The following is a 24,702-nucleotide window of genomic DNA, read 5'->3' as shown; positions in this document are numbered from 1 at the left end:
TAAAAGAGATTTACTGCATGAACCTCCACTAAGAGTGATACCTATCATGTAATGCCTTAAAACAGAATAGCTGCTTTGGGTAAAAATCCTCACAGTCACCTTGGCAAACTGCAAATTATGTTTTTATTCCCCTTTCACATCAATAGAGGTATACACAGAGGTAGAGTTCATTTATAGGTAAAGTACAAGATATTATCAGAATTCGGGTTAAAACTAGGTTTCAAGTGCTTTTCATTTTCTTAGGGACTGCATATTTCTATTTCATTTGCCCTTTTACTCTAGTACAAATAAATTTATTAAGACAAGAATGTCAAAGCAAAATATCAGAAACACCTCTGTGTAAGCATTTGTGTGTCATTCTACCTCTAAAATTCGTGATTCATCTCTTGGTAGAGGAGCACCACATCTGCATCAGTGTATTGCACATAGAATCAAAGAAAGGAGCTTTTGACATTTAAAGTTTGATTTAAATTTTAAAAAATGACTAAGCATCATAGCAAACATTTTTCTAATGTTCTTAAAAATTCTGTGTTTCAGAGCATGGCTATTGACCCATCTTCTTGAGGAGAATGGCTGAGATATCTTTGAAATTATTCCTGGAATGAGACCAGCATGAGATCTCCTCTACCAAACTGAGGTAATACTGTTGAAAGGCAAGAAATCTGAAGTGATTTATGTCCGTCTGTGCATTGACAATGTCAACTGCTGAAAAGGTTCCCCATGCCTGGAGCCAAAGGAAACAGTCGGAATGGGTAAACCTGAGGACATCAGTCTCTTCTGAGGTATATTTGGTTGGTGAAGCCAAAAGCTTTTCTAGGTAATTCCTAGGTCCAGGTTTTATTAACAATGATAGCCCAGACTTCTGCCATAATGAAGTACCTTCTTGGAGGTTAACTAACTAGTTATTTACCTAACAATACTCAGCATAATGGCAAACACAGGAGTGGTGTCGCTTTTGGTTAATTTGTAGAGCCTTTAAAACCCCAGAAATTTCACTATGAGAAAATCAGACAATTTAAAATGATAGTGTGGGCAGTAAAATATGTAGCATATTGCTACTAAGCCTTCTGATAGAAAATTCACAAATTCTGCTTTCTTTAACTCTTCACCAGAACAGGTTTTGGTAACAATTCTTTTCTGTCAGGGTGGACCTGACATAAAATTATGTCAAAAATCAGCCACATTAGGATTACACACATAAATAAGACAAGACAAGTACAATTTGCCAAGTGATATGCATGAAAATGAATTTTTTTCCTATGGAATGATTTTTTAAAAATGTTTTCTTTAAATGGTATTAGCTAGAAAGCAGCAGAAAATATGCCCTGGTCTATACCTGGAGGTACATCTGTCTCATTCTGTTTCATCAAGGTTACATAAGTTATGTATGGCATTTTCATTATGGATAGTAGTCTGGCCTTAGAAAGATATCAATTATTATGAAATGTCTTTCATTAATTGTTTCTCTCTTGTGAGGATTTAAAAAATTTTTTGTGTTGAAAAAAGTAAATGATCAACACTGTTTGTCAAGATCTCTGTAGTGTAAAATAAAATACTGCCTCTCCTAATAATTTCAGCAAGACAAAATTGGTACCATTTTAATTATGTTTAATTATTGTTTAATTATGTTCAATTATTTAATTATGCTATACGTATATTGTGCTTCTGCCACCTTTGCTGGGAGGAGGAATAACTTGCCAACATTACTGGCATTATGCAACCTGAAAACCCTTCACCCCCCAAAAAATCAGGGTGTTCAAGTTACTATCAGAAAACAAATTAAAATGCTAAACCCATTGCAAACAATATGCTTCATGTTCAGAAATTCCATTTACTCCAAAGGTGTGACCTGATTTCAATGAGAAGTCTGTAAACAGGGGGTTGAAAATCTAGGTTCTTAATATCAAAATCCTCACTCCAAAAATATGTAAGACAAAGGACGAAACTGATATTAGGAAAAAGTGTGAACAAAAATGTTTTTCACAAGTCTGTCAATGTCAGTAATTCCTCTCAGTTGTCAAAACTCATGTTTACAGAAGTTAATTCAAAGATAATAAATGTCTTATGTACTAGGAAGATTTATAGGCATCGAAACATTTCTTAAAGACAAAAGTTTCTGCACTTCCTAATAACTCTCTCAATTGCACATCTGTTGATAAGTTAAAATATGTAACAATACATATATTTATATATATACAGTTCTCTTTAAGAGAAAGCATGCACAAAATTTGGTATGTATTCAGATTGGTATATATGCAAATGCCTCTGTAATTTCTAGTGGTCCCTAATTCTAGAAGAATGAAATGCTTATGCTGTTGAAAGTCTTTATTAAAATGTACATTATTCTATAATACAAGTAGCATCTAATTTAAGAAATATTTTATTAATATGAAGTTCAACAAAATGCTTAATCTCTTCAGGATTTTAGTGCTACTTCCTATCTGTGAAGCCATCCATAAGATCTCAGACTGAGTTTGCTGTCGTTGCTCACCTCAGTCTTATTTTAAATATATGTACCTCAGGTGGATGATCTTCCCCAGTAAAAAGGGACAAAAGACAACAGAAAAGGTAGGTTATCTAGAAGAAGGTGAAAAACAGTATTCCATAACAATTAAGACTCTTGGAAAGAGAGAATAGAAAATACTTCAACTCAAGGTATACTTAATAATTAATTTAAGAACCTGATTTAAGCTGAACACAGGAAAACATATTACCTTGCTATTCTATGCAACCATTTCTTCAAGAAAGCTTTGAGATTTCAGTGTAAATTCTAGTGTGGGTACATCCTAGTTTTTAAGGATACAGCAAAGACTCACCAAGCTAGCCAATAGCATCAAGGTGCCTTCCCCCTGGAAAAGGGTTTGAATGGGACAAATTTTATGTTCAGCTCAGCTGACTTGGATCAGTAAGGTGGGTGTAGTTGATGTGGTGTCTGTACATATTTCATATTCTGAAAAAATAGATCATTTTTGTATAATAGAAACAGGGGTTTTTTACTTTTTAGAAATCATAAAACTTGTACAGTGGCAGCATTAGCTGCTCTACTTTTTGCCTCTATGTCCTGATGAATCTTGAATTTGTGAGATTCATGAATGAAGCAATCATGAATAAGGCAATGAGGCAAATCAACTTTGCAAGTTGAGCAAGACTGAGTGTCCTAATCTAGAAACTGTCCATTCCTAGTGAAGGGGAATAGTTCTGACTTTCTCTGTGGAGATAAGAAATAGAGGCAGCCAATTATAAGGGCAGGCAGAAGGATTTAGGTAGAATTTAGGCAGGCTGCATCCAGGCCAGCTTTATTTATGTAACTCCTTTGTTTTGGCATCTCCTCTAGCTTTACGTCTGATAGGCCAGAGCCTGGTGGTCAATTTGATATGTTTGGAGAGTTGAACATGCTCTAAATAAGGTGACTTCTTTTTTTTTTTTTTCTTCTTTTTTTTTTTTTTTTCTGAAAGTAAGGGTCCTGAGCAAAGCTCTGTCAACAGCATCTTCCACTCTCCTGCCACAACCACCACTATGACCCATCACTTGATGATTTTATGCTTTGAGGTTTTTAGATGGTTTTTGATTTTGGGGGTTTTTTTGAGGGGGGAGAGGGGAAGCTTTTTGTTTTTTTGTTTTATTAAACTGTGTCATAAAATGGGCTATCCTACTCAGAAAGGGCAATATTTCAGTAACTGGGATGAGAGCGGGTGGCAAAATAAATGTCAGCAGCAAACCCAAACATCTCTTTACCTACTGTTTGTATTATAGATGCTCTTCAGTTTTAATTAACTGATCAGCACAAAAAGTGATAGTCTTCCTCTTCTTCCAGGGTCTACATCTTAGTTGTTTTGCCACCATTTTACAGAAAAAGTGTGTAAGGCAGTGGAGCATATATGGCAAAAATAAAAAGACAACCCCCTCTTGCATTAGAATCCTGGAAAACTGTCAGTTTGTGAGTTCTGTCTTAAAGTTTCACTAGAAGAGAATTGTGCAGTTGAGTTTTTGAACGTTTAGCAGAGTAAGAATGAAAGCTTCCTTTGAAACCATTATGATACTGTCAGATAGTGTTTTTCTTAGTTAGTTAGCAGAGGTTGATGGTAGGACCCTCAAAGCTGTAGCATAGGGTGCATTCATTTGAGCCAACAGAGTAACCAATAACTGTGGTCAGACACTTTCCTGTATATGGGCAGTGCTTGGAGACGTATCACATATATTTTGCCTCCAAGATATGCATGAGTGGAATTTAGGGTAGGTGGGCTGCTGGGTTCTGCATCTGGAGTTGGGGTGGGCTTGGTAGCCCTGCAGTTCTACAAGAATCATAATCCTATGAAAATTTTATTTGCAAAGTGGGTATTTGTTGGCTGCTGTGAAGGGAAAATCATACTGAGAAACACGGCTTTATATAAACAGAGAAGAATTCTTCTGAGCATAATGGAGACAATATGCTTTTATCAGCCACAGAAGGAGTGACCAAGGTTTACCACCATCTCCTCCCTGTTCACAAAGGTTCTATGCCCAGAGACCTCTGTACAGTCAAGAAAGAATCCTGCAAAAACATTTAGTGTCTTACAGACCCAGGGCCAAAATTAATATCAAGGCATGGCTTCTGGATAATCTATTTCATCACAAAGTTATTGAATAAAACATAATAGGAAAACACTAAGGCTGTCTCTGTGTGCTCTCAGGGCATATTTTTTTTCCTGTTAGCATACACTAGCTCTTGTAGGAGCAGCACAGAGACTGAGCTGGTGTTTGTCCTCTGTTCTCACTCTTCAGACCAAGCTAAGTTTCAGGAGCTGTTTAGAAAAAAACGAAGATTTGGAATCCACATTTAAGTGGATATGCCTGCTAATGCCCTGATCCTGAAAAGCCACTAAACAGGTAACAGAAGGTATTGGCATCATAGTTCCTGGGAGAGCCTTTTGGAGAGCAGCATTGGTAAAAACTGTAATGTGTTACTTTAAATTAGTAAGATGTCAAAGCATTGTACTATCTCTCAATAAAAATGAAGATCTGGTGTTACCGGATATCATACACCAAACCCCAGGATTCACTGACAGGGACTTCTCCCAACCAGATCTCTTATGAAGCTGCAAGCATTTCACTGGCCAGATCTTGAGGGGGCGTGGAGTTCAGACCAATGAGAAAATCCAGACTGTGTCTTTCAAAAGTCTTTATAAAGGGCAGGCTGGCGAAATAAAACCCTCAGTGCCACATGAATGTCTGGGGACAAGTATCTCTGCCTACTTGCCCCTCACCCCTCCCCACATGCAACCTAACAGTCTGGTTTCTTTAAATTTTCTTAAACTATTGGATTATGTGTTTTTATCCCTACCAGCTATTAAGACAGGAGTGCTAAGCATCACCAAAATACTTTATGAAGTTATTAGGTGACAAAAATCAGAGAGTTTTTCTGTTATAAATTCACTACCTGCACACTCACATTTAGGAGTTACTTCTATCTTTCATGCTGCTTGGGAAACACTAATTGATGCATAGAGCTGGTGGAAAATTGCCTCTCCCTACATAAAGATAGAAATATGTAAAATCTTTGTTATATATCTCTTCAATATTGTTTTAATTTCCCTCTAAAACCATAATTAAGAATTTTATTTATGGCAAGTAAACTTCTGGAATTAAACAGAGGCTTTTTCAACTGGAACATTATAGATGTTGATAGATACTTCTTTTGAATTGCCAAGGAGCAAAATACAATATTTTGATGGCAAGAATCTGCCTGGTTATCACATAAGATAAATTTGTAAGGAATATAACAAAGATATTTACTTACTACTGCCACTAAACCAGCTTTATTTATCTTAGAAGATTTGAGAGGTTTGTGAACTAAATAAAAAATGTCAAGTCTAAATCCCATGTGGAAATCCATTGGGTTTTATCCTGGATCGTCTTCAGGATACAAATGAGGATGCAGTAAAGCAATTTAGAATGGAGGATATTTTTAGATTACATTAACTGGAAGAGGGGAAGGAAGGCAGTGAAGTAAGATATATGAATTTGTAATTCATATTTGTACTCTGAGCTCATAGCTGTACTTGGAGCTTCCATCATGTCTGAAACTGGGAGCTGACATCTAGGCAGTGTAGCACGGCTGTAAAAAAACACTCTCACCAAAGCACAGAGCAGGGGTTCTCTCTCCTCTATTACTGCTGCTAGCTATTACCATGCTGATTCTATTTAAAAAAAAACAAAAGCAAATAAGTAAATAGCTGTGGGTCAGAGAGACATATCTGGACAGTCCGTTAAAGAATACTGTCAATCCTTCTGGTCCAGAAAGAGATCTTTTCATTTCTGGTCTTTCAGTCCACCCATTCAAAAATGTGACAGAAAAATAAACTGAAATGAGCTGGCACTAAACACTTCAATTCTCTACTGCTTTGTTGTTACACTTATGACCATGGTTTAAATCATCCCCTCCTCCACCATACTTTTGCTGATTTCACCTCATTTGCATAACTTTATTATGCATTTAGCCTTTGTTCTGATATAGAGTGCAGCATGGTGACAAAGCAAACCTATATACAGAGTGAACATTTTCAATTTTTAAAGTTTTCCCTCTATCCAGTATTAACATTTGATTTTTCAATATAATTCAACATTAAATCCGATCTAAGGTCTTGCTGATAAAATAAATACAGATTTATTATTGCTTGAGAAAATAAGAAGTCAATGTCTAAACTGCCTCCAAAAGTCTTTCACTTTTAATTTTTTGGCTGACAACATTTTAGGCAAACACATTAGTGGCATGTAACAATTAAGAATGTTTATTTTATTATTAAAATAAAATACTACTATTAAAATTTTATTTTATTTTATTTCTTGTTTTTTTACGACAAGTGAGATATCTGCTATATGCCTAACTATATATGTAGCTTGATAAAGTAATATTGTAAACTGCCTAATTTGACTGATATGGCTCAACATGGACAGCCAGGTTTCAATTCCAAAGATTTCTGTTTGCCTTGCATCTGAAAATAGGGAGACTCTATCCCCTTACTATGTTATTACTTTCTGGTTGTTCTTATACTTGCAGCAGTTTGTTCAGTTTGTGTTATGGAAATTTCAGTGTGATTCATCCAGATTTCCACTGATTTCATGGATCTGCCAGTGAGAGGGAAGGTTTCAGAATAAGTTTTTTGGTTGCTGTCCAGAAGTAGGTGATAAAGTCCTTAAAGTTGTCCCCTTGAAAGGGAAAAAATGTCCCTCTGGCTGCTGCCAGAACACAGCTGGGCCCACCTTGCAGGAAGCATGAATTCTTTTAAAAAAGAAAAAGTCTTTTCCTTCAGTAGAATTCTAGAGTGTAAAAGGGAAGGAATAATTTTGATGAAGCTTGAACTTCATCTTGTGATTCTGTAATATTAAGTACCTTCCCTGCTGAAAGATTCCTACATGGGAGGTTAACCATTTTGTTAATTTCTAAAATTTGGTGAAAATAGTGGAACTATTCAAATACAATATCATTAATTTTTTTTCTAAACAAGATTTTAGTAGTGCTCAATTGTTACAATACCACCATCATCACCTTCCCATTGAAACGAGAATGCAAAAAGGTATTTTCTTTCTCAAAGGAGGGTGTTCTCACATCATTCTTAAGGAACATGATGCTGTCCTCATTACCTTGTTAAAGAGCATTTCCAGTGGTAAATTTGGTTACATCTGATCAACATGATGCAGCAAAAATATAATAGCTCCACAATATAAGAGAGGAAATATTACCTCTAAGAATTGTCCATGCCTTTCTGATAGCTGCCAAAATTAATTCATGCAGCTTTGTTTCTATGTCACTATTTTGCTTAAAATACACATTTTTAAGCAAAATAGTGAGATACATAGTGCTTTTAATTGTTACAATTATTTTGTTCTGATTGTTTCTTCTGCTGTGTAGTCCGGTCATCTTTCATATATTGAAATAGCAGCTGTTTATGGTTTTCATGGCACGTTTTTTACGGGAGACTTTCTAGAAAAGCTTACAGATACAGTCTGGGAATATGCATATGGGGAATTGTCAAAGCATCACTCAAACTACCAAACTGTCAGTGAGTTCTGCACACACACTCATACCAATGTTCTGTGTGCTGTCTTTCGCAAACCAAACCTTATCAGGCAATAGTAACTATAAATGATATTTTAAGGAATCTAAACGACTTTGTCATCTCATGCATACTATTATGCTAGCTTCTGTCTTGCTATGTGTGTGGTTGGCACAGAAATCACCACACTGAACAGGCAGTCTATGCAACATCTTCCTCTGCAGAAGATAGGAATTCCTTCCTGGCGCAGACATCTTTTCACTAAAAATCCTTTCTTTAGGATTTTTCCTTCTGAGAAGCTAAGAGGCCTCAGAGACAGAATGTAAACAATGGTTATTTGCTGCTATGGAATGCAACAGGTCCATCTGTGATTGGCCCATCTTGGATGTTTATAATTAATGGCCAATCAAGGACCGACCTATCTCGGACAGAGTCCGAGAGAGCTGCCTTTGTTATCATTCTTTTCTTTTCTATTCTTAGCTTAGCTAGCTTCTGAGGAACTTTTTCTTGCTTTTCTTTTTAGTATAGTTATAATGCAATATATATATCTCATAAAATAATAACTCAAGCCTTCTGAACATGGAGTCAACATTCTTGTCTCTTCCCTCATCCAAAAACCCTGTGAACATGGTCATACCTTCCTGTTGGCTGCCCACCATGAGCCCTCACCAAGAGGCGGCCATCAACATGACCCGAGTCAGTCACCCTGGTGTCTCACTGAGGAGACATAGTATGAAGGATATCCTGTAAACCACTGGTTTTACAGAACTTTAATGTGAGTTACCTAGAATCCCTTCAAGATCTCACTCTAGACACTTTTCCTATGTAGGAGAAATAAGATCAAAGTCAAGTGTTATGGATAGATCTTGCAGGAGTGGGCTTCATTGAAAGAGATTCAAAGGTCAACTCACACTCAAATGTGAAATAGTTAACTTACATAGTCTTTTGCAATGGTGCTGTTTCACACAAATACACTGTTCAGGATGATAAAGCTGCAAGTATAGAAAGTCTAAACTCCTGGGAGCAATGTCAACAGGGTGCTTTTCATCCATTAGATACTTATGAAGCTGACAGAAATCAGCTGTGGAAGATTTCTGAAGAAAGCATGGTTATGAGTCATCACATCCCAGCTGACAATTTTGAAAATAAACTAGAGATGAGGAAAACAGACCTAAAAGTAACCTATTCATACCTTGCCTTTCCATACCCATCTCCAGGACAAGCCCACAAGACAGGGAGAGCAATTGTCTTCATAGGCATGAAGTTCTGAAGAGTTTCCTTGAAGACTGTCAGGTGCAGAAATATATGAGCTTCCCATGGTAGCAAGAGGGTAAGATTGGAGAGAAGGCGTTTTGAGATTTGTTGGTTTTTTTCCCATTGTTGTACTCTGACTGCATTGGTAATAAATGAAACAAATTTCCCCAATTAACTGTATGTTGCTATGGTGAAGCATCATACCAAATATCTTTGCAAATTGTCTTCCATTATCTTTGAGGTACTTATATCAAAGACAGATTTGATATATTTTATTATTTAATAAATAACTAATACTTTTTATCTAAAATAATTATTTCTAAATCAATATCCCTATTTGGTTATATAAGGAACATAAGATTTTCTCTTGCTGGGCTAATAATATTTTGGAATTTTTAATGCTCATGGCTGTGAATGATAATTTCCACATCATGAGTGTTTAGTAATTGTTTAAAATTTTCTGTTAGTGATTGTTTTCTCCAATAAACTACTTTCTAAGACTATTCATACACAGAAGAGCAGAGACAACTACAGCAAATCACTTAAAGATATGAACAAACATTTATTGACATTGATGGGTGTTCACCAGCCTCTAATGCAGAAGGGAAGCAATAGCTATAGGCATTCAAAGTCATCTCTGAAGCTTTCAACAGATTTCAAATAGGAAAATAAACCTATTTAGGGTTGGTTTTGGCTCATTCATCAGGTAGAGTGTGTACTTGAACTGACTCACTTGCTCTGATTTGCTGTTAGTTTTGGGTGGCTCACCACTGCAGTTGCTTTCATCCTACCTTATGTTGCTGGAGATGGTGAGTGGAAGTATTGTTTCAGTTTCAGCTGTCAAAATCTGATTTTTCTTTATATATGTACAAATATTCATCCAGATCCACGCATTTTCGTGTGTTGATGTTGTAATCAAATACAGGCATTTTCTCTCTTATGGAAATTTAAAAAATTTCCTAATCTACTTTTTACCAAAATGAAAAATTAAAAAAAAAATTTTTTTTAATTTATTTTTTTTTAAAGAACTATTTTTAGACAAGTATATGCTAAGATTTTTCTAGACATCAGAGAAGACATTTTAAGTCAAAAAATGTGTCTGTTTCCCTGCTCTTCCCCTGTGCTGATGCATAAACTGCAGCCTAATATTGGCCTGTATTTAAACTGGGCCTTTGACACTTTTATACTGATTTTTCAGAAGTCCAGATTGATGGTGGCTGAGCTGTAAAAAAAAACTGTGCTGCAATGATACTCAGTGGATTTGGAATGAATCCAAATTAAACATCCATCAATGATTTTCTCACAGCTTTAGCTTTGCACGATATCTTGAACAGACTATATAAGCAATGAAAAAACTGTATTTAATAAAAATATTTTACTCCAGAGAATGAGCTAAAACTGAAAAGACCATCACTAAAAATAAGAACCAACCTTGCAATCTTCAGACAGATCTCTCCAAGGGTATTCTTGTTGCCCTATGCCTTTAAATATGCCATGTTCTGTCCTCTACTTTTATTTAAATACATACATACATGCATATGTTTGCATGTGTTTATAGCACTCCCACCATTGCAAAGGGATTTATATATAGCATCTAAGGGTAAAACCCCCAAAACACCATGCTTTAGAAAGTTGATTTATGGAAGGAAAATACACTCAGATGTGATTTAGGAAAAAAAGGACTCTTTTCATTTTCTTTCTGTCTTGTGGTCATTTTATGATGGTACTCTATTTCCTAATCCTCTGCTTTATGTCCAGTACAGGTTGCTGTATTCTAGGGTGGGTCTGGGAGAGTGGGAAGCCTTGGCATTCTAGCATGTCTTTTTTTTTTTTGACGCCTCATTCCCATGGCATCCAGGGTGCCGTGCAATCTGGTTTTATTTTGCTTGGCTAGCTTGGCTTTTTTGTTAGTTCAGGCAAGGAGCTTTCTTATCCTTCCATGTCCTTGGAGAGGCTGCAGCAACAATCCTTTGGCATCTTTTTCAAAGTGAACTGGATGGTTTGGTTTTGGTCTAAGATTAAAGAGGATTACTGGCAGGAGAGGGGTTCAGTTGGAACTGGTGGGAAAGGCAAGGGGCTGCTCTTTTTTGGCTCCACACCTCAGAAAAAGCCCAGCCACTGAGAGAAAGCACACAAAGCCCACCTGCTTCCTCTGCTGTGAAGAGGGGAACGACACTAGAGTCACCAGGTTCACATCTGTTTGCCTGAACTGCTATTTGGATCTCATATTTGTTTTTTGTTTGGTTTTTCTTCCTGAATGTCCATGCCATTTTCTACCCACTATGTGGCAAGCTGCTGTTGTTTTTTTCTTTTCCTCGCGTTTTTGGGTTTTGTTCCAGGGTCGGGGTGGGGGGGGAGTTAGGGTCTGACATTTCAATATCTAGCATTTCTTTGCCTTTTTCCTGTACCATGTGGGCAAATTGTCAATAAACAGCTGTTTATTTGTTTTTTTTTTCACTTTCATTCACTGGTATTCGTTTCCTGTTGGCAGAAAGGGGTTGTTGGATCCTTTTAGAGGGAACACTTATTTCAGGGTGTTTTCTCCTCAACTTGTCTCTAAACTGAGTCTTTGCTGAGGAGGCTTTCACAAGCCATATTACACATATTTCCATCGTTTAATCCCTGCAGACAGTGTAGTTTACACAGTTGCAGACCAGGGCTTTAACTCATCAAACTGCAAACACAGAACTTCCATTGGCTCCACAACAAATAGGATATGCAAAAGGTTCTTGTGTTGGGACCATGATTAGGTCACCTTGCTTTGAACACGGGATTAAATGGAACTGGAGAACTAGAATCATGGAATGTCCTGAGTTGGAAGGGACCCACAAGACTAAGTCTAACTCATCACTACTTTCTGATTTCTGTTCTCATGGTGAGCAGCATTTGGCCCCAAAAGAAGCAGTGGTAGATCAGTGGAGTAGCTTGTAAAGAAGCATAATTCAGGGAGAAGATTTGGAAACTGGTCGAGGAGTAACTTGTGGCCACTATGTGTTCATATTGATCCTGAAGGGTAAATTGAGTTTAGAAACACGAAAAGATGCACACAATTGTTCATCCAAAAGCATGCAATCATATTAGTAGAGTGTGAAGGAGAACTTTGGATGGAAGCTGTGCAGTATCAACAATATCAGTGTTTTGAAAGCATAGGTTTGAGCACTGTGGATGTTGACAGAGTTGCTGCGAATGCAATTGTAGAGAACTGCAATTTGCTGGGCTATATGGTCATGGTATGCTGTCTAAAAAAGCCACATAAAACACCACCTTGCTCATGTTGTGCTCCTGCCTGTAAAAAACCCAATAAACAACAACAACAACAGCCCTCTACAAATGAAGCATCAAGTGCAGTGGTCCCTCTCTGGTGGAATCACAAGTGTTAAAGAGGCCTAATCTTTACTTTAGGGTTTGTTTCCTTGTTAGGCTCTAATAGCAGTTCTGCCCCAAACACTGAAGTATTGATGAGAACATGGTATGACAGGTTTGGCTTCTTCCCATGCAGCTGGCACCCCTGATACCAGAAGCTGGCATCTGCTGCAGCGGGGTTGGGAGAGGATACTCTGGAATGGGGTCTGACTGTCAGTTTCCCACCAGCAACCAACTCCTTCTCCAAAGGCACTCAATGAAGTGGAGGACAATGCCAGTTGTTGTTCCTATTAGTGAACTGGTGGAAAGAGGAATCACTGTTTGCCCAAGCATTTGTGGTGGTCAAACACTGCTAATAATTACTTCTAGAGTCTCTGGTTAATTCTGCTCTCCATTTTAATATAAAATGCTATTAAACCAGAGGCAGGAAAAACTTTCTGTCTCTCTCAGACTTTTTAAGAGATTTCTTGAATATTTTCTGGGCCTCATCTGAGGTGCAGATATGAGGATGCACTTGAATCTGTGATGGACTCACCTGGGTCAGGTGAACATTTGCTGGAAATGCAACCCTTCTGCCTCCAAAAAATAAGGAAATTTTGAAAAAGCACACCTCCGATTTCTCATTCTTGGATTTCTTTACAGCTGTTCAGTAATAGGAAAAGATGTTTCTAATTAACATGTGTATCCCTCAGAAACTTATGTAGGCTAAATTTTTCTGGCTAAGTATGGAGCGCTAAACTGCCAGCAAATTGAAAACATCACAGGAGTGGTGCAAGGCAAATTGCTTTGGTTTTGTAAAATAAGCAAAACAAAAGTGTTGCTGAGACAGTTTGTAGGATGCTGGTAATAAATTTTGTCCTCTTGACTGTTCAGTTTTCACCCATCCGCTTCCATTCACAGTCCTCCCATGCAAATTGCTACTAGTGCTATGCAAAATACCATCATAAATATGCATAGTTCTGGATATTTATGGTAATTTTTCAGGATTATCCAATATGACATTTGTGGGACAGGAACATACATCAATTTAAATGAGTGACAAATATCTTATCCTTTTTATTTCAATAGTATTTTTAATATTTCCTGGAACTCTCCTGAGAACAGTGCGAGCTGGGAGGAATTTCAACAAAATATTTTAAAATTCAAATACTTTACTAGTGTACTACTTTTTAAAGCTTCAGGTTTTTAATGCATATCTGGTGTGCATTATCTTAATGCAGATTATTTATGTGCAATGAGAAAAATTGTTCCTGTAGGTATTTTATATGTGATTGTTCTATTCCCTAAAACAATCTCATGAATTGGGCTAATTTCTGAAAATTAATTTGATCTGTATAATTACTTCAATAATGATTACCCACCTGATAGAACAATTGAGCAAGATTTTCCTCTCATTTTTATTTTAACCGCAGAGAGATACATTTGCTGCTATGGCAAACTGCAATTACATTCCAGATCTGTTGTATGTCATAGATGTTTGGATACATTTTTAGTGGAGAAATTAACTAAGACATAGTCTAAAAAATTACTGCTTAGTTACTAATTAGGAGCATTTTTTTTCTTGGTATTTTGAGTTCGCCAGCACGCCAGCTAGATCTTCAAATTCATGGTTTCAGTTAAGATTAGTAAAGTTACTTGTAAATGAAGGTGCAAAGCATTCTGAGACCTCAAAGTATCAGTGGATATTTACCACACAATAGCATACAACAGAAAATTTGAGAAAACTAGGTTTTTACAAAAAACTATTTAAATTGCTTGTTACATTGCAAATAACAGTGTTACTGGATATTGTTTAGAATTAATTAATTTGCAAAACAAAATCTTTGTTATTTACACTGCTAAATGCCTCCAAATATTCACTAGTAAAACATGCAATATCATTATTCTATGAATCTTTCAATCTTAAGAGAAATTATTCTATTCTCATATGGTTAAACAGAACAAATGTTGTAGACCACATAAAAGGGAGAACACAATTTTAATTATGTATGTTTTTAGTAAAACTTATTTACTGTTCATATATTTCAAGTATACATTTCATTGTGTCTCTTAAATACATAAACACACTACTGCATTTGTAGTTTGAAAAATATATGTACTTTTTGCTTTATTCATTAATTGTATGGTATTTCCATTAAAAATACCATACCATTAATGAATGATATTACCATTCATTAATGGTATGGTATTTTTAATGGACACCAACACAATCCTGTCCTCCTTGTGGAACAAGAGTGATAGAGTTCACTGAAAGTCTTTCATTATTGTGCAAGGTCTTAGATTTAATTGGGGAAATTAGCCAGAAGGTAATAAAAAAATGTGGGAAGTTTTTACTTTGCATTACACAGGGATGTCAAATCAGGCATTTTACATTTATTTGTGGACATGTATATACCCAGTGTAAACCTGACTGTGACACACTGCAAATATAACTTGCAGCTGTGTTACTCATATGAAAGGTGGGAATATTTTGCACCCAAGGACTCAGGCTCATGGAGGTGCTCACATATCTGCACAAGGGCATCAATACATGAGCCTCCCAACTGCACAGACCAATATGGTCCCCCCAAACACTGCATTTTCAAAATGGTTAAAATTTATAATATGCCAGGGGATCTTTGAAGATTAAATTGATGTCTTAAACATGTGCTTCAGAATATGTGGATATGCATAGATGTAAGTATAGGAATTTTCTCTGTTTGAATAGATATTGTGTGACTGTGTTCATAGGGGTTCTTGGATGAGGGGAGAGACAAGAATGTTGACTCCATGTTCAGAAGGCTTGAGTTATTATTTTATGAGATATATATATTGCATTATAACTATACTAAAAAGAAATGAAAAGGAAAGGTTTCCTCAGAAGTTAGCTAAGCTAAGAATAGAAAAGAAAAGAATGATAACAAAGGCAGCTCTCTCGGACTCTGTCCGAGATAGCTTGGTCCTCGACTGGCCATTAATTATAGACATCCAAGATGGGCCAATCACAGGTGGACCTGTTGCATTCCACAGCAGCAGATAACCATTGTTTACATTCTGTCTCTGAGGCCTCTTAGCTTCTCAGAAGGAAAAATCCTAAAGAAAGGATTTTTAGTGAAAAGATGTCTGCGACATACATACCTCCATATACAATGCTTGCAGTATCCAATATGTACATGTAGAACATGTAGAATGTATACACATGTATATATACATACACATACACTAAAATATATATTGCATATTATATATAATTTTGCCATGTTCACATTATGTTAAAATTTCAGTATAAATACATAAAATACATGTGTACATATATACATCAATAAATATGTGCCTATTTCAATAAACACACATATAAATATGCATATAAATACATGGAGTATGCATCAAATTTTTATTTCCATAAGCAAATTTTCATGCTTTAATGTACTACTACACTATTGCTATAAAAAATGAATATATCAAATATAATATAAAAATACCTAGTATATTATAGAACAGATTAATTCTTACAGAGCTTAAGGAAAAACACACCCAGCAAGGATTTGTAAATTTTGTGTTTTCATTTCTCCTTATCTAGGAATATTAATTAATAAAGGAGAATAAAAACTACTAAGATGAAATATTGCCATGTTGTTTACAACAAATCCTTTAATAAAGTTTTGAATATGCCATATTTTATTTAATTCTGTAGTAGTCCTGTGAATAGTTTTCACCAGCACTACTTACTTAGTCAGTGACACACAAGGTAAGTGAAAATTGCAATTAGACTTTGAAAGGAATATTAATAATGCTAGCAAAATCACCAGAGCAACTTTGCAAGATACTGAGTACCTTGAAGTTAATCTGCTACAGACTCATGAGCAGGATAAACTTACTCACAGTTAAAAGATATGCATAGGTTTAACTGATTTGCTAAGTGGAAGAGAAAATTAATAGAACTTTGTTGTTCTTGGTTTTGGTAGCTTTTTGAACAGTATTTTTCTGCATTGAGAATGGTTTTTAGAATAAGGAAAATAATTCAACAAATATACAGGACTTATATTTTGCTCTTCACCATGCCAGAGACTTCTTTGTGAAGAAGGTCTGCCTCATGAGGACAGATTCATTCTGATTAAGGAGATTTATGCCCACTGAAATAAATACAGACGGTAAAATTTCTTTATAGTTTTATAAAACCACGGAAGTATTCAATTTTTCAATATGGGGATTGCATAAAAAACCCTCATGTAAGTAACAGCATAGAAGTGTTGAGACCAGACAGTGGCTGTAAGGATGTCCTGGGTGAACTCGTGTTATCACCGGCCCCAGAAGGTAAAGGTAACCCAGGTTCTTTTTAAAAGATCCCTTGGGGCAGAGCAAGTGAGATGACACTGAATGACTGATGTGTATAATAAATATATATACATATATATATGTGTGTGAGTTTATTTTAGTGGTTACAGTGGAAAGCAGGTAGGCATTTTTGTTATCATTATCTATAGTAATATAGCAACATAAAAGCATAAAAAGAACACTGACAAAAATATATAGGGAAAAGAAAGAAAGTGAAAGAAAGGATAAGAGTGGAAAGGTATCACCACCCATGGATCTTGCCTTGATTGTTGCAATTTTGGTGTCTATTTGTAGAGATGACCACAATCTTCATCCATCAGGACACGGAAAAACCCATGAAACACAGTGATGAACTGGTTAATGTACATTTAGGTTTAGATGGAATGTACCTCCCCTGGGCAGGAGGAAGAAGAAGTATACTGTCTATTTCAGCACTGTGTTTCTGTTGTAACATTTGTGCAGTCCTCTGGTGGCAGACCTCAGGAGGAAAGTCTGGGGTGCACTGTGGGGGTATTTGATGATTTATGAGTCTCTCTAAGAGATGTTAGCTACCTCTGTCATCAGCATAGTTGAGCCAGTTATTCCCCATCAGAAGAGATTAATTAATCTCAGTCCTACAGGGGAAAGGAGGGGAAGGGAGGGGAGGTGAGGCGAGGCAAGGCGAGGCGAGGCGAGGTGAGGCGAGGTGGGGAGGGAGTTTTACAACCGAACCAGCTGTAAAACCATTGGCATGATAAAAAGCACTATCCTTTCTCCGCATGATCTACTTCTTACCAGACTTCTCCCTTACCTGGCTCAAACTGCAGCACACAAAAAAGTCTCTACCTTTCCCTCAGTTGAGTGATGAGTGCAAATCTGGCTTCAGCAAAGCACCCTCCTGCCTCTACAAATGAAGGAATACTTTAAGTCATTAACCATTAACATTCCAATCTCTCACAACCCTGAACAGAACAATACTGATGTTTTCCAGAGTAACCAGTCCAACTGACTGCACAGAGTAAGTGAAGAACTAGATAAAGGAGGGAAAACAGGCATTGGGCAGTTTGATCATAGAATCATAGAATGGCTTGGGTTCAAAGGCACCTTAAAGATCATCTTGTTCCAACTCCCATGCCATATGCAGGGATGTCTTCCACATGACCGGGTTGGTTCAAGCCCTATCCAACCAGGTCCTGTACCCTCATAGGACATCCACAGTTTCTCTTGGTAACTTCTTCTAGTGCTTTGCCACCCTCCTAGAGAAGAATTTTTTCCTAATATACAATCTAATACTACTCTCAGTTGTATCTATCCACATCCAATGAGCTCTGCTCAAGAATAATGAAGTGGCAAATTCAAAAAGCATCAGCTATGTGTTTTGCAGAGCAAGGATTGTAATAATTGCTGTCCAAAGTAGCACAGAAGCTGAGGATAGATATTTTGCAGTTCCCTAAAGAAATTCAGTGTTTCTGCAGTGACGGATATTTTGGAAATACCCTCTTTGTACTCTATTTGTCAGGCAAAAACAATTACTTTTTAAGAGCTAAGAACAAAGGTCAACCCTACCAGGGTTGGTCTGGAAATTTACAGAGGAGGACATGAAATACTGGAGGCCACAGCACCTTCCTGCCACCCTTTCAATTTTGGCACCAGTCTAGAAATCTGTGTAGCTGTGTGGTCCACCTTTAGACCTTCTGTTTTCCAGCAGAAACTTCAATTATCTTGTTCAACTTTCTAACAAAAACATTAGTGCTAAATACTGGGCCATGATACAGACTTGTCCATCCCCATAGTTTTGTGTGTATCATTCAGCTTTTTGTTAAGTCCTATAAAGTTTCTATTAGTTTTCCAAGATGTAATTTGCTATTTCCTACTACTGTTTTTTACTCTTAGCTCACCACTGCTGGGTTTTTTCTGTCAGTCTTTGCCTTCATTCCTTGCCTTCTGGTTTTCTTCAATTTGTTTCCTTTCCCCTCTCCTTTTCCTCCCACTGCATTTTCTCCCACATCCCTATTTTTCAACCACCCTCCCACATTCTGACTCTCCTTTTGTGTGGTCATCTTCTGGTTTTCCCTACTCGTGCAGCTGTGTTAGGTTGATCTGCATTCACAGACACTATTGCTCTCATTGGGTCCCTGGAATTCACTTCACAGTAGCCCCTTGCTCATTTGTTCATAGCCAGGCTTTACTTCAGCTGGACACAATAAGGCACTTGGTTGAGTGGTGCAAATCTCTAGGATCTTGAAGTCTAATTGGGAGGCATTCTTCTATGCAGAAGAATCACAGATGTATGTGGCTGTTCTTTTGGGGACAAGAGATCCAAAGAAAGCTCTACCAGGAGAGCTTAGGACACCCTTGTTTTTGGTAGTCTGTGCATTTTAATGAAGGAGTTTATTTTTAGTTATAAGTATCATGTGAAAATCCTGCAAGTGGAAATTATTACTTAGCAACCTTAGGGAAGGGCTCGAACAGCTGTCCTTTAGGTGAGAATAGGCCTTCAGACTGCCATGAGAAGCCTTACGTGGAAAAGTTACTGAAGTAAATAATTGCCTGCAGGGCTAAGCCTGGACACAAAAAACGTAAATGTGAGAGAAACAAGTAGTTTGCAAGGTATTAGTTCATTATGAATGTCAGTATATTTGTAAAAGGTATTTTAGTCTCTGGCACTCATAAAATTCACACTGTAATTGTATATTGTGTCAATATAAATACAAAAATATTTTTTAGGTAACATATTTCTAGACAGAACGCATTTCACATAAACCTCAATGATTCAAAATAAAAAGAGCACCAAGTGCCCAGAATTGCTAACAGAAGGTTTCGTTGACTTCTGTGGGACTGATTATATGATGAAAGTTAACTATATTCCTAAATGTTCTCAGCTAATAATGTAATCTTTTTTTTTTGTCACCTCTTACTCCTCAGAATACTAATAATCCATAGGTGACCTCTTCTAGTAGTAAATTACCCTTCAATCCCTGCATCTCTGTGCCAGGTGTGGAGAGTGTCCCTGATTCAGCTGCATTTTTAGCTTCTAAATCTGCTAAATTTTTCCTTCATTCCCCTTGAATCAGCCTTTTTTAACATCCCTTAACGTACACTACTGGCATTTCCTCTGGTAATTATAAAGTTTCTAACACTTTTAAATAAGTTTTTTTTGTATATTTTTGTGAATTTCCCTTTGAATTTAATAGCCCCCTCTCTTCCTGATTTTTTCCAATGTATGCACTACTCCAAAAGCATATTTTGAGTCTGTATATATTGTTCCTCTTTTCTGTGCTAATATTTCCAGAGGTCGCTTTAGGGCATATAACTCACATGCATGAGCTGACCATTTGGAAGGTAACTTTCCCTTTCCTGTGGCTACCAACCCTTCATCCACTATAGCAAACTCCAATACCCGGTGCCCCTGGACTACTCTTTAAGATCCATCAATGTACAATAGTTTTCCTCCTTGGAAACTGGATGGTCCTCATTAACTACTTTTATTACTACAGGTTTCATATTCAATTTACCTCAATTTTTCGATTTTGCCCACACCATTTTATGACTTTTCTCCTCATATTCTTCCCTTAACTGGAGAAGCTTAACTACCATTTTCCCTTCCTCTGGGAGTACTCCAACGTCCAACTGCACCTGTAAATCCCATCCTAATAAATTGTACCCTGCTTCTGGAACTAATAGAATCCCAATTCCTATTTTATTTGTTCCTTCAAACTTTACTTGCTTTATAAGTGAGATTTTGAATCCTTTCCCTTTTGCACCTACTACCAGCATGGTATTTTGACCTTTTTTGCACCCCTTTGGAATTCTACAAACACAAGTTCTTTTGTGTCTACTAAGAATTCAAATTCTTCCTCTTTTAAATTCTTCCTGGAGACCTATTTCTAAAGTTATCAAGAGCTCCTGATGGTATTCTGTCCCTAGGAGGTAGAGCCTGACACCCCTAATCTCCCACTTCTCCTTTTTGCTCAGTCTCATAGATCCTCAGGTCCTTTTCCCTGTGGGGGTCAATTCTTTCTGATATGCCCATTCTCTTTACAGTAAAAGCAAACTGGTCCTAGGTTTCCCCGTTTCCCAAACTATCTGTTTTGTGTCCAGTCCCAAGAAGCTGCACCCCCCCTCCATCCACCTTCTCGCATTAGGGTCCCCCTCCCTTACATGGGTTGCTCTTTACATGCTGGTGGTTACTATTACCTTGGCTTTTGCCTTGATGTTCTCTTTGTCCCTCTTTACATATACCTTCTGTAACTCTCTTAAAAGATTTTCTAATCTCCTTTCTTGCCAACTATCTAACATTTCTAACTTTCTCCATATATCTTGAGTGACAAAATTTATCTTTAGTAAGATCCGTCCAGCTACTGTATCTGGGTCAGTCCTGAATGTTGCCTCATATTCTTCCTCAATCTTTCTAGCCACTCTGTTGGGGTTTCTTCTTTCTTTTGCTGTTCATCAAAAACTTCACAAGCATTTTGATTTCATGGAGCTGCCTCTTTGATATATCTTGTAATTAATGCTTTATACTCCTCTAAGTCTTGCCTTCCCCCAGAGCTCTTGTGATCCCAACTGGGGCACATTATGGACCTTTTCAGGTCCCCTGGAGGTCCCTTGCCCATATCCGTATCCCAGCCACCCAGATCATCTGTCTTTCTTCTGGTGTGAATAGCATGGTCATTATTGATTGCATTTCTTCCCATGTATAAATATTGGGTCCCAGAAACTGGTGTAACTGCTCTGCTAATCTAATGGGGTCCTCTAGTAATCCTTTTAATTCTTTCTTGAACATTTTCACATCAGAGGAACTTAGAGGTACAACTACAAATCCAATTCTTCCCTGCAGCTCCCACCGGAGTACTTCCCTCAGGGGATATAATTCTATTGCTCTATATCCTAGGTATCCTATTGGGATATAATCATATCCTCTGATCTGCTTTCCTCTCATTGTGCCACCCTGTTTCTGGTGTTTCGGCTAGGCCCAACAGAGGGTACAGGAGGTGCAATTGGGGCTACTGGAGGTGGAGGGGGCAAGTATTTTAAAGGGTCTCATTCTCTGATACTTTAAACAGGATCACCTTCGAGGATGAGGTCTCCCCCTCCCAGCAGGGAGGGTAGTCACTTTCTTCCTTAGCTCTTACACAGATATTGAATGCCTGCCCGAGATCTTTATCTTTTGTCTGATCTACATCTCGGCCAGTATACATGGTTGCTCCTGATTTTCCCTTTGGTGTATTCTACTGTGCAATACTGACTCATTTGGAGTTTGTCTTTATCTCTGGTATTGGGGTCATATTTCTTCTGGGCTAGTTTCCTTCGTAGTGGGCTATCTGGAGGTATTGGAGATACCTATTGGCATCTCTTAAATTTCCACTTCTCCCCTTGGGGATTCTCTACTTGTCCATAGTCCCATCCTGACCGACCAATCACAGGCCCTCCCCTGACAGAGCCTGCCTCTCTTACAAGGGAAAGGCAAAAAGGAGGGGGAGGAAACAAGGATAGGAGTAAAGAGAAGGAAAAGGGAAGAGGGGAAAAAAACCTAAAAAAAACCCCCAAACTGTACTTCGCTTTTGAAAACTAAGAAAAACACTTATGATCTAGGGACTTCTGTATCACCAGACTTGTCCCTGCCCTTCCCCCCCTCATCTGGTCCCCAGTGGCACTTTGCTCCCAGCCCCACCTGGCTCCGCTCGGCTGTGACCTGCCCCTGGCCCAATTCGCCTTGACAGCTGTGGTCCCACCCCTGGCCTAGCTCAGCCGCGGTTTCGGTGGCTCCACCCACCCCGATTCGGCTCGCCGTCAGTCTGCCCGTGGTGCCCTTCGGGTAGGCGGTGTGCGAACTGGCACAATGACTCCTGGGCGACACAAACCCCTCGGCGGTCGCCCGGCTTCCAGTCCGGTCTCTGGAAATTATAGCACTGCATACGCCCCAGAGGCAGCCCCCGCTTTGAGCGCTGCACGAGCCACTGCACCCTGCACGGGCCGCTGAGTCATGCGGAGCACACCAGCCCCTTTTGTGTGTGCCATCTGGGAATCCCGCTGCGGGTCCCCGTCCCCACACAAACGCGATTCCCCCAATGGGCGACCTCTGCCGCAAACCCCTCACAAACTCTTCAATCTCACGCATCCTGCCGGCCACAGGGTCCTCTTTGGGGGATCTCTGCTTTTCCTCCCCACCACACGTCCCACTGTTCCCTTTTTCTTCTTACCGTTCAATATCCTGATGCTTCAAGGGACTAGGACAGATCCAGTATAGTACTAGTGTGAATTTCACTTTTATATATTGGAATTACAGAGTCACAATCTGGCAAAAGTAGTTACGAGGATGGTACTCACCTCCCCTTCTCCTCTTTTCTTTATCCAGCCTCATGTTGTCTTTGGGCTTCCATTCTGCAACCACCGGTGGTCCTCGGAGAGTTTGATAGACTCTGCCAAAGTTGTGGCAGGGGGCGCCCCCTTTGAAAACTAGTGTCACCGGGGTGAGGTATAAATCCTGGGGGAAGCCCCCCACCATTATGAGAAATTATACTCCTAAAAAATTTAAAAGGCTTATTAAAATTTTATCAAAAATATAACAGAAGACTGAATAGAGAAAATATTATGGTGCTGGGAGCAGAGGATTTTTCCCCCCAGATGCTCATCCACACAATGGAGGTTTTGCCTTTTAACCCATTAGCCCCTCCCAAAGTTCTGTCCATCGACTCCTTCTTCCATGTCCAGTGGTGGAGTTTACTTCCTTAAATGCTGATTGGCGGTCAGGTGCTGCTAGAGTAACCTGTCAGTAAGCTGACCCTCCCAAATGTCCCGACTACCCAGGTTACCCCATGATAACAATGCAAGGAGGGGGAAAACACAACTATAAATGTATAAAACTTCTCTTAACATATACACGATATTTGCATTTTAATTTTTTTCCATTGCATTAGATATATATCAAAAGCTATTGATTGCTAAACACTCTGCTCAAAAATACAGGGTTTACCATACAAAACTATTCCCTTATGGTTTTTTTTTTTTTTTTCTGTCTGCTTGAGCTACTTGTCACAGAGCTCCTGCAGGAGAGGCTGCAGAGAGCAAACTTACCACCAGCATGCCTCATCCCCCTCATGGGGAGGGACCACATTAAGAGGCTGAAAGCAGCTAAGACATGGGTGCCAATTAGTGTCAAATGTTGCCATCATTCTGTGATATCTACACCTATCCATTGGGAGCCAGCCCAAGACTACATAGTTTGACAGAAACCAATGAATAGGCAGCAGGTGACAACAGTCTTTAGTTACATCCCAGCTATCTTAACCAGCCTGGTATAAGGATTTATTAGGCTTTGTTGGCAATGATGAAGCCCTGTATTCATATTGCTAGTTGGGGGCTATGTACAAATCACGAACAGGACGGGACCACTAAGAACACATCTTGAGCTGTTTTATTTTCCAGCATAAGTCTCATTACATGGTTACGACAATGGGAAGATGCCATTAGATCACATCCCAGGCAGCAGACAAAGAATGTTACAACTTACTTTAAAAGTTTTTTGACCAATCACACAAAGCAAAAACATATTGTTCCATCCAACCACTGTAAGTAGACCTACCTTCGGTTAGAACAATGCTTGCTTATTTCCAATACAATACCTACTTGTAAGCCTTAAAACACAATGCACAGAACTCCATTATTAAGCTTAGAACTTCCTAATATTTTACTAGATATACTATTCTGAAACTTAAGGAGTTATTCTAGACAAGTGTTAATACACAGACCATTGTTC

The 24,702-nt window shown here is 38.2% G+C and overlaps 1 long non-coding RNA gene across 5 annotated transcripts in view; it reads left to right on the top strand.

Annotated features, from left to right (window-relative positions):
* The window catches only part of LOC143692211 (uncharacterized), a 112,836-nt gene that overhangs the window by 43,378 nt on the left and 44,756 nt on the right, over nt 1–24,702 (top strand). For 4 of the 5 annotated variants that reach the window (XR_013180083.1, XR_013180082.1, XR_013180084.1 and 1 more), the window contains exon 3: nt 538–637. This is a non-coding gene — a long non-coding RNA (uncharacterized LOC143692211). Of the gene's footprint in view, nt 1–537; nt 638–9,250; nt 11,597–24,702 lie in introns of those variants that run through there. The other variant, XR_013180085.1, reaches the window with a different exon arrangement.

Source organism: Agelaius phoeniceus, chromosome Z (assembly GCF_051311805.1).
Source record: "Agelaius phoeniceus isolate bAgePho1 chromosome Z, bAgePho1.hap1, whole genome shotgun sequence".
Lineage (NCBI taxonomy): Eukaryota > Metazoa > Chordata > Aves > Passeriformes > Icteridae > Agelaius > Agelaius phoeniceus.
This window is presented reverse-complemented; position numbering and strand designations above follow the sequence as displayed.